We start from the raw sequence: 10,790 nt of genomic DNA, 5'->3' as shown, positions 1-10,790 counted from the left end.
TGGACAGCTCCATATATATTGGGGGGGGGGGTTCCCATTGGAGGGGTTCCCACCCCAGCCCCCCCACCACCCTGCCACCCCCCCCCCAACCCTAACCCAAGCCCCAACCCTAACCCTAACCCAATTTGACGGCACTTTCGAATTTTTTTCTAAGAAATTGTCATTCGAAAGAATGGCATTTCGACAAAAACATTTTTTTAAGTTTGCCATTCGAAACCTTTACGTTCGTTAAAATGACAGGATACCGTTTGGGGTGGCTCTTTGGCGAATCTCGCTTGTGAGGTAGTGCCGAGGATAGGTGGACACCTCACATGGTGTGGTACGCATTGAGCAGCCAGGGGCGTCAGGGGCGTCAGGGGCGTCATGGGCGTGAGTCACATTTTTTCGAGAGTGATATGGTCGTGGAGGAGCTGGTATGACATTAGGGTTGGAAGGAGATTGTATTTCCTTCCATTGTAAATGTGTTGAGAGTCCAAAGTGGGCAGCTCTCTTACTCTTGGTCCGGGTTATTGGTGGCCATGAAATGGCAGTGGGGTTCCTGTTCCTGGGCGGGTTCTCAGTTGATTAGCCATTGAAAAGCCAAGTCTTTAGCGTTTTGCTGAATTTATGGTGGTACTGGATTGTGGGGATTCCCTTTGCTAGAACGTTCCAGAGTTTAGCCACCATGTTGGAGAAAGCTCATTCTCTTCTTAGCGATTGACTCTAGTAGTACATTGTCGCTGGCCCTTGGCGTCCTTGATTGACAACGGGAGGATATCTCAGGGGCAACGTGCTCTTCTTGGAAGCAAGACAATGCAGAGCAACACAGGTTCGATCCCCGGGTCCGCCCTTAGAAACCTCTGGGTATTAAGCACGTTATAAATAACCCATTTCAAGTTGATTGATATTGGACGACCTTTGCACTGATGTATTCTGTTCCTTGAACCTGAAGAGCTGCATCGGTGGTGTAGGGGGCTATGAATTGTCAGCAGAGAGTTCTTAGTGTTGGAGCTTGTGTTCCCTCCAGTTGAGCTGGAGAAATTGTTTTGCTGATGTGATCTGTATACATTGAGGTATCTTTGTGTGGTAGTATGGCATGTCAATATACAATGTTACACATTGTTGGTGTAGTCGATCCTTAACAGGACAAGTGCTTTGACAAGGGCTCAGGTCTGAAATCGAGGAATGGTATGAGCCATCCGATTGAGCAAAATTGGTAAACATGTCTTTACTAGTGCACTAATGTGTGGTTCCAAGAATAAGAGAGTCACACAAAAGCTCAGATAAACACAAGACACACAGCACAGACAAATTACAAAGACAGAGAGCGTGTACACAGCACACACCAGTTCATATACAGTGCTCCACCAGGTTAGGGGCTATGGAACTGGGATACACGGACAGTGGCTGCGCCCCCTAGAGTACCCTTGTGCCCAGTGCACCCCCAGGTTCACACTGGACCCTATTATCCAAAAGCTCCCTCTGCCACTGTACATGGATGCATAACACATGCACCAATGAGCATATGCAGGGGCTGGCACACTGCCCCCTGAAACCTATATACAGAATGCATGAGTGCAAACTGGTGTTCATAACAGACAAGCTCATGTACTTATATACACCATAAAGAGAAAAAGAGAGAGAGTGAGGGGTGCGGGGGTTGTGTGTGTGTGTGTGTGTTAGTTACCAGAAGACAAGGGAGGCAAGAAGTATCTCACGTGGCGAGAATCAATAGAAGTATCTGTTCCCAGCAATTACTCAGAGCTGTGCATGGCGAGACCGAAGATCGGGAAATGGCGGGAACTGCAGTCTGCGGCCTCTGAGACGGGGAACATGGCAAGTCGGAACATTGTGTACAACGTCGCTAATAAAGCTAGGACTGGCAGCAATCGTCCAAAAGCGGCCTGTAAACAAAGGGCCAAGCGCCCCTGGGAAAGCGGCCACAGGGGGACACCCTGTGAGCTCCAAGGAGAGGCGTCCAGGGGGGCACGTCACGCACGTGCCGCTAAACGGAGTGTTCGGGAGCGCAGAACACGAAGCCACCACGCCCTGACTCCAGAATGCCGCCCATTCCTGTCATGGCTCGTGCGCCTGGCCGGCCATCTGGGAGACGCCAGCCCCACAGGACGCCGACACAGCGCGGCGCCCGAGTGTGTACACGCGCTCGTGCACTCAGTCACAAGGCGTATACCACACACGTTCCTATGTGGGAAAAGAAGGCATGTCACAGACAACACCCAGCGTACAGTGACAAGATATGTGTGTACTGCAGGTAGAGCACAGCACAAACGAATTACACATGGCCAAATGCACTCACAACACAAAATACATATAAGAAGGTGGCGTGCTCAGACATAAAGCAGACATGCGGGCATGTGTAAAAGACACGCTCTGTTTACCCCACGCACTGGGTCACACACAAACATTGATCCACAAGCAGTGAGCACACCCCGTGCGGCGGGTTAGTGCTGAGCTCATCTTCGGAGCTGAGCTCAGAGCCCCATCAGCTGCTATTCCTATCAAGCGTGCAATCTCCATCCCTGCGGCCCAGAGCGCCATGACATCACCCTCCCGGCAAGGCCCGCCCTGCCTGCGCCATTGGAAGGCCGCCGGTGCCTCCCGCTCCCTGATTGGCGGAGGCGGTGTCCGTCACATCCAGAGGGGGCTCATGACTCCACACGCCCTTTTCTGCACAGCCTGATAACAGGCGGCAGCTGCCAGGGCAGCAGAGATCAGAAGCTGACCCGAAGAGAAGTGGCACAGGGACCCCCTGGATGTAGCACCTCTCGACGCACCTGCAAAAGAGTGCTCCCATCACACTCTCAGGTAAGGAGGGTTTTTCTGTCAGGCTGGAGCCCTGCCCCTGCCAGCGCCGCCCTTGATTTGAATTGCGACTGCCAGAGCGTAGCAACTCTTGCGCACGCTCGAGTCCAGTGTTTTCCTTTTACAGCCCAGTGTCACCGCGTACTTGCGTCCAATCGTTTAAGGTAAATTGGACCAGGGCTGCTGCGCTCAGAATTCATTGGCTTCTCAAATGAAGGCCAAGAGCTGCTTCTGGTGGCATGGGGTCATTTGTCAAGCGCCAGGGAGTCCAGCCGCTAGCCGTACCACATCCAGGCAGCGCGTGCCGGAGAATTACTGCCAATGAGATTTCGGTATAGCTCTGGCCATCTGAATGGCCGTAGGGCAGAGCTAGGGGCATTCCACTGCCTCTGCCGCTCCGCAGAGGCACCTCGCTGTCCTGAAATGCCCAGGCGGCTGCAGAGGCAGCGTGCGTCGGAATGGCTTCATTCCTGCTCCCCGGAACCAGGCCTTTGCCAGGAAGCCAAGCGGCGGGGGCGGCGGATTCTCTTCCTTAAAGTGGAGGGCATTTACCAATGAATGTTCTCGTGCCAGGCTTCCCTCTGGCCTGGCTCCTATTGGTAGCCCGTGTGCTAGGAGTGCCAGAGCTCCCTATACACTCAGCTAAGGCAAGGGCAGGAGGGTGCGCCCGCTTCAAACCTGCAGGTGCCTCGAGGTGACTACGTTTCCAGACGGCACTTTACTAGTCCTTTCGTTCTGCCCAATGCATATTAAACTCCTGTTTTATGTATGCAAGCTCGGGCATTACTGTAGAACGACGATCACACCACAGTCCCAATCCTGGCTTTATCACTTGAACACACTTTGTGATCTTGGGCAAAGCACCTTATCCCTCTGCATCTTGTCCCCTTATCTACCAAGTCAAAACGTGCATGCAAAGAGGTTACATGCAGTTACTGAATACAGAACAGAAGCATGTGAACGGTGACATCCCAGGGCCGGCTCTGACGGTGGGCGGTTCTGATGCGAGGGTCGTAGAGATCAGGGATCGCCAGTAATCGCGTGCTGCGCTGCTGCGCAGGGTCCGTAATGGGACATGCCGGCGAGGTAGCTCCAAACTAAGGCAGCAGTGCGGGTCACTGCTCCATGGTGAACTCCACAGCACCCTCTGGGCAAATCCCACGTCCCTCCAATGATATACCTCCTCGTTCTCCTTGTCTTTGGCGAGGGGCCCGATTTCCTTGGGCAGTCGACAGGCCCTGACTGACAGCCGAGCCGAGGTTATTTATACGGCCATCGAATGTTGTGTTGCTTGATTTATACTCGCGTGCGTGGGCATTTTTCAGCCCGCAAGCACTTAATGCAGCAGAGTCCCAAAGGGAAGCTGGAAGAGAAGGGGAGGGGGGTGGTGGAGGAGGGAGCCAGTGGGTTCTGGGGGGGGGGGGGGGGGATGTGGGACCTCCGGAGAGCAGGCGACACAAATGAGACCAGGCAGGCGTACAGACGCGCACCACTCTCGATCGCGTTGGGCGAATGCAATACATTATTAATCATTATAATGCACATTCCGAGCTTCAGCGGGCAAGGAGAGAGTGTGACGTTCAAGGGGGGGGGGGAGCCCCGGGGGCCAGGGTAATATAATAATAATAATGCCTGGTGTTGTATATAGTGCTGCATACCGGGAATTTCCGCTTCAGAGCGCTTCGTACTCATTCCCATCATTGTTGCCCGCATTTGTGGTGCTCAGTGTGGGACCTCAGAAGGGCGAGGGCATGCTGGTGACTTGCTAGATATGTGTGCAGGACTGAGCACCTGTATTGGGGGGGTAGGGCGGGTCATTGCTGCGGTGCACCGGTCGAACTGCCTCCCTAGCCAAGGGTGTAATACTCCCCGCTCCCCGTAGCAGACAGTGTTGAAGTAGGACTGAGGTGCATTGGCGGAGCTGGAGGGAGATCTCGGGCCTGGCGCAGACGCTGGTAGCGTGGGTCACTGAGCCCGGTGCTATGATGCATGTGTGTGGCCCTCCGTACTATAACAGCGGGCATGAACACGGACGAGGGGCCGCGGCAGAGCAGCGCATGTGTTTTACAGCTGGACTTACGGTAGAGGAGTGCCGAGGCGCATTCCCGGAGCTCGGCCTCAGTCCTGTACTGACCAAACAATGGGGCAAATTCTATAGATTGACAGGGTATTGCCCTTAGTAGATAATGTTCACACAAAAGAATTAGGCAACACACAACTGTATAAAAGCTACTAGCAGCTAACGAAGAACCCAAACCAGGGTCCAGTTAATACAACCAACCCAAAAAGTTTTCACCCTACAGTGAAAACTTTTTGGGTTGGTTGTATTAACTCAGTCCTGTACTACGTGGGGGTATTGCCGGTCAGGGTTGGGGTGCATTGGGTCGGGTCTGAGGTGCATTGCAACAGTGCAGAGGCAACCCTACAGCAGGAGACAGCTGTGCAGGGAAAGTTTGGGGGCTCCGGCAGATCTATGTGTAGGCCTCAGTGATGAAATGACATGGGGGGTTGGAGGGGGGGGGGTCAAGAATGCAAAGCCCTATAGTAGCTGGGCGGGGTGGGGGTCCCCTTCAATGCTGGGATGCAAACATGCATTTTATCATATCATATATCGTGAAATAACCCTATGACATAAGGTTGGGGGGTGGGGGGGTCATTCCTAATAATGCATGGCCACACTGGCACCCCCTTCATCCTCTGGCAAGATCCAATACCAGAGACCCCCCAATAGTTAAAATGTAGAACACACATGACATCGGTCTAGTGAGGGCACAATATGCCGCTTTTTAAACACATCGCACTCACATATTTTCAGCAGTTTAATGTAAATGCAGTTGCCTTTTGAAATGGCACAGATGTATCACCATACTTCTGCACTAAACTCCAGCAGTACAATAAGTAAAGATAGTACTGAAAAGTAACGGCAGTCAGTTGTCCCAGCACTTTCATTTAGGATAAAGGCTTCTGGAAAGCTAGGTCATGCAGTTGGACTAGTGGCAGCTGGAATGCTGCTGTGTCTGGCCCAGACAACAGCAGCACGTGATGCAATACACTATTACACTTGGGTGGTGATGCCATTGTCTTATTGTAGGCGACTGGTGATGTCACAACTAGACTTTAATGGGTTCATCTGTGGTCTTGTCTTGTGGTAAGGTAAGCGCACGTATATAGCGCCCTTTTGCCTATAAGGCTGGCCTTGCTGGAGGCGGATCTGTAAGGAAAACAGTGGGGTGGGGCAGCATCAGTGAGATGGTGGCATAAGCAGGAGCTGGGGTTGCTCTTGGTACTCTTGTTCAGAGGAGAATTGCCTAGCATCTTGGTGCTGGACTGCCCCAGGGCAGGACAAAGACTGATATGTTTGGGATATTTCTTCTCTGTGAAAGATAGTGAGCTAAAGACTCTGGGTAAGTCTCTCGTAAGCAGGACTAATGTCTGGCAGAGAGTCTCCCAGGACCCCCCTTGTTATCTGCATGTTTCAAGTAACTTTGGGTCTCACCCTAAGTTACTAGGGGAATCCAGACGTGGACCCCTTGCTCACCATTCTTAGAAAGGCACAGCTACACCCTACTAATGAGGTCCAACCAGACCGAAACACGTGTCAGGGGATGCTGTTGGTACTCTTGTTCAGAGGAGAATTGCCTAGCATTTCGGTGCTGGACTGCCCCAGGGCAGGACAAAGACTGATATGTTTGGGATATTTCTTCTCTGTGAAAGATAGTGAGCTAAAGACTCTTGGTAAGGCTCCTGTAACCAAGAATCATGTCTGGCAGAGAGTCTCCCACCCCCCCCTTGTTATCTGCATAAGCAGGAGCAGAACAGCTGTTTTTGAGGAGTGACCTTTGTGACCTGTTGCCTATATGCTGGTATGGTTTTTACAGTGTTTGGGCGGGGACGATACCCCGGGGTGTCTTAGCCGTAAATACAGTCCCACAATTCAAAGAGTAGCTGTGGGTGCAATGGAGCAGAGTGGAAAGTTGCTGGGGAAGCTGTCTGCGTTTAGTGGGCTAAACCTTGTGGGTCGTCTGATGGGGTGTGTATCTTGTGCAAACCAGAAAAGATTTTAGCAGTGAGTAATTAGTGGGAGGAAGGCAGGAATGGGACAGGCAAGGTGGTCAGTGATTGCTTCCGGTGCAATTGTAACAACTCACTTTGTTTCAGAAGATGGCGGTCTGATGTAGAGTGTTAAAGAGAGGCGGTGGGCATCTGAGCGAGGCAACCCCTGGTTGGGATTGAGTCTCCATAAGCTAGTAATACAACAGCCTAGTCTCCTTCGTAGGCTTGCTTTGTTTCAGAAGATGGCGGTCTGGTGTAGAGTGTAAAAGAGAGGCGGTGAGCATCTGAGCAAGTCAACCCTGGATGGGATTGAGTCTCCATAAGGGTTGTATACAAATTGTTTGTTTTACAACTGTTCGAATTACAATTGACCTTTTCTCAACTGACCGAATTGTGAAGGTCAATTGTAACATATATGTGGGGGGGAAACCCCCCACAACCCCACCCACACCAAACCCCATATATATATATATATATATATATATATATATATATATGTATATATGTATATATGTATATATATATATATGTATATATATATATATATATACATAGTATATATATATATATATATATAATGTGTATATATATATATGGTTAATTGTGAAAAGGTCAATTGTGACCCTTTAAATTCGGTCAATTGTTCATTCGAACAATTGTAAACGAACAATTTGGGTAATACCTCCATAAGCAAGTGCTCCAGCAGCCTAGTCTCCACCAGAGAGGCTTGCTTTGTTTCAGAAGATGGCGGTCTGATGTAGAGTGTAAAAGAGAGGCGGTGGGCATCTGAGCGAGGCAACCCCTGGTTGGGATTGAGTCTCCATAAGCTAATAATACAGCAGCCTAGTCTCCTCCGTAGGCTTGCTTAGTTTCAGAAGATGGCGGTCTGATGTAGAGTGTAAAAGAGAGGCGGTGGGCATCTGAGCGAGGCAACCCTGGTTGCGATTGAGTCTCCATAAGCAAGTGCCCCAGCAGCCTAGTCTCCTCCAGAGAGGCTTGCTCTGTTTCAGAAGATGGTGGTCTGATGTAGAGTGTAAAAGAGAGGCGGTGGGCATCTGAGCGAGGCAACCCTGGTTGCGATTGAGTCTCCATAAGCAAGTGCCCCAGCAGCCTAGTCTCCCCCAGAGAGGCGTGCTCTGTTTCAGAAGATGGTGGTCTGATGTAGAGTGTAAAAGAGAGGCGGTGGGCATCTGAGCGAGGCAACCCTGGTTGCGATTGAGTCTCCATAAGCAAGTGCCCCAGCAGCCTAGTCTCCGCCAGAGAGCCTTGCTCTGTTTGGTCGTCTAAGTGCGTAGATGCTTTCTGAAGTCAGGCATAAGGAAGCCTCCGTTTCCAGTTGGGTTGCGCTACGTTCCTTGGTGTATATCCAGTTTGCTGAGTTGAAGAGCTAGGTTTTGGGTTGTTTCCTGAATGGATGAAGGCTTGCTTCCACTCGAAGCTGTTTGGGTAGGGAGGCCCCAAGTTTGGCAGCCAATATTGAGAAAGATGGCCCTCCTTGTCTTTTTCTTATGAAGCCGGGAACAAGGACTAGAGCGGCAGTACTCAGTGTCCTGAAGGGTGTGTAATGGTGAACAATCCGTGTGCATGTATGTTATAAGGATAGTGGAGTCAAAGGTGTTGCCAGAGCAGTGAGAGGGTATAACGTCAAAGGTCGAATCCCTTTATTACACAGGTCTGCAACCTCTCCAGATGTTGTGGACTTTTACAACCACAAGCCCTCCCCATTGACTATGGTGATTCGGGCTGATGGGAGTTGTATTTTAAAACATCTGGCCACTTGTCCCTGTTTCGTAATGTCACAGAACTATGAGTCCCTCCATATGTTACAATAATAACAAAATACAAATGAAAAATAAAAATGTGATACAATTATATTCTATTCCTTATGATATTGTAGGTAGTACATTGAAATGTCTACAAATCGACTTTGTGGTTTACAAGGAGTAGTAACATGCAGCTAGATGCCTGCTCGGCTGTACTCCACTCCAACAGCATATTCATTATACTGTGTGCTATTAAAATCGAATTATTTATTCATTAATGTCTGTACATTTGCAAAGAACATTATTTCAAAAGAAAGGAACCTGAAACACTTGTCATGGGTTTAATATGGCAATAATGGCCACTCTGACAGGATGTATGGACCGGTAACTGGCGCCTTCTCAAAGTAGGGGCCTGAGTGCACCAAGGGCAAGTACAGAGGGCAACTGGCCTCTCCGACCCGCCCCCAAGGTCATTATCCCCAGTAACATACCTGAAACCAAACTAGTGTCACCCTTGATTCATGGCGCCCCATCAAATAAAACATGCCCAACTCAACATGGCTGCCATGGGAGATGTGAAAGGGGGCTCTGCACAGAGCCACTTTCCATGGTAGCCAAAGAGAGATTCCATGGTAGACAAAGAGCGTCGGGGAGGTGATGGCAATACAGTGGAGGCTGGCAGAGTCATTGAGGGGCGAGGGGGGGTATGAGCAGCAGAAGTTCTGAAGTAATCAGCAAGGGGCTGTTGCGCGTGGGAAGTGAATCGGGAAAGACTTGCATAAAGCCTGTGTTCTCTCGCACTTGACTGGTTTAGCACCCGCTCCAAGGTGTGCCTGGGGCAATTCATCATCATGTGCCGGGTCATCATGTGCCGGGTCCTATCAGGTGGGAACCGACCGCAGCCCAAGTTAGCAGGCTTGCAAAAGCAATGGCCTTTACTGAGGCCCATGGACTGTCGCCACCCGGTAGGGTCCCCACATGCCATGGCTTGTTGCCGTTAGCACCGGCCATAATCTCTGATTTGTAACGTGCTACGACCCCAAACCATTGAGCTGCAAGCACCGTGAGTAGAAACTATGAGGTAGATGGCTCTGTCTGCGCGCATGGTGACTGGATTGTCTGAATATTGTCAAGAAGTGCAGGCAAAGGGTTTTTTGAGTAACACTTGATTTCCGCTGCAAGGTGGGAGGGACATAAGGAGGGCATGGGGGAGTGTCGGCCCATGTGAGCTAACACAATTGTTAATCTGAGCAATGTTGGCCACAAATACAGGGATGGGTTCCCTATTATTATGGTAGTTGGTTTTTGCCCATGGTATGGCAGGTATGCAGTCTTTCCATCAAAATAATTTCCATTGAATCATTATCCATCGAAATTCATTAATTGAAATGCTTTTTCATCGAAAAGCATATTCATGGAATGAGTTTTGATGTATTTCCAACTCAAACATACCTTTAAAATCGATGTATTTGGGTTGGAAATTCATTGAGTTGAGGAAAGAATTAATTTTTGAAAATTGGGGTTGGGGGGGTTAGGGGAGGAGGATCCCTGGGGGTTGTGGGGTGTTTGGGGCGTTGGGCACAATAAACAATAAACACCAGAAGTTAGAGAGATCTGGCGTGTGCTGAAATACATTAAATATTTCAGCACTGGACAAGGGTTACATTTTGAAAATGGGGGTAGGTGGGAGGTTAGGGGTAGGACCCCTAGGGGTTGATGGAGGTTTGGTGGGGGAGACCCCCCCATTAACAATAAACACCACAAGCTAGAGGAAGCTGGCCAGTGCTGAAATACCTTCTAGATTTCAGCACTGGACAGCTCCCTGTAACATTATAACGTTATGCATGTTTCATAGACTTTCCATGCAAAAATGTAAAGTGTTTATATAACGAAACCCCTATTCAATGAAAGGGTTTTGATGCATAAGCACTTTGCACTTCATTTATGGGAATTCGATGTAACATATTTCAATGGAAAAGATTCAATGGTATTAATCTTCGATGGAAAGACATGTAACCGGTATGGCACCAAATCCTAATTTCCCATTCTCCACAAGTTGACCACCCCCTTTCTTGCGGAGGGAGATGTTCATGGAACACGTTGCACTCCTTTCCCCACCAGTGCCTCCCTTTTGCTCTGTGTGTGTTAATATCCCTCTCCATTCTGGCCGCC

At 49.9% G+C, this 10,790-nt stretch overlaps 1 protein-coding gene across 3 annotated transcripts in view; it reads left to right on the top strand.

Moving 5' to 3' along the window:
- The first annotated feature begins 2,641 nt into the window (after positions 1-2,641).
- Positions 2,642-10,790, top strand: part of LOC138569445 (leucine-rich repeat neuronal protein 1-like) — a 131,258-nt gene continuing 123,109 nt past the window's right edge. For 2 of the 3 annotated variants that reach the window (XM_069647419.1, XM_069647420.1), the window contains exon 1: positions 2,648-2,805. The gene's annotated coding sequence lies outside the window, so the exon portion shown is untranslated. Of the gene's footprint in view, positions 2,806-10,790 lie in introns of all 3 variants that reach the window. The other variant, XM_069647421.1, reaches the window with a different exon arrangement.

The sequence above is a fragment of the Ambystoma mexicanum genome, chromosome 2q, assembly GCF_040938575.1.
Source record: "Ambystoma mexicanum isolate Mex_15411 chromosome 2q, UKY_AmexF1_1, whole genome shotgun sequence".
Taxonomy (NCBI): Eukaryota; Metazoa; Chordata; class Amphibia; order Caudata; family Ambystomatidae; genus Ambystoma; species Ambystoma mexicanum.
Note: the sequence above shows the minus strand (reverse complement) of the source record. Positions and strands in the feature narration are given on the sequence as shown.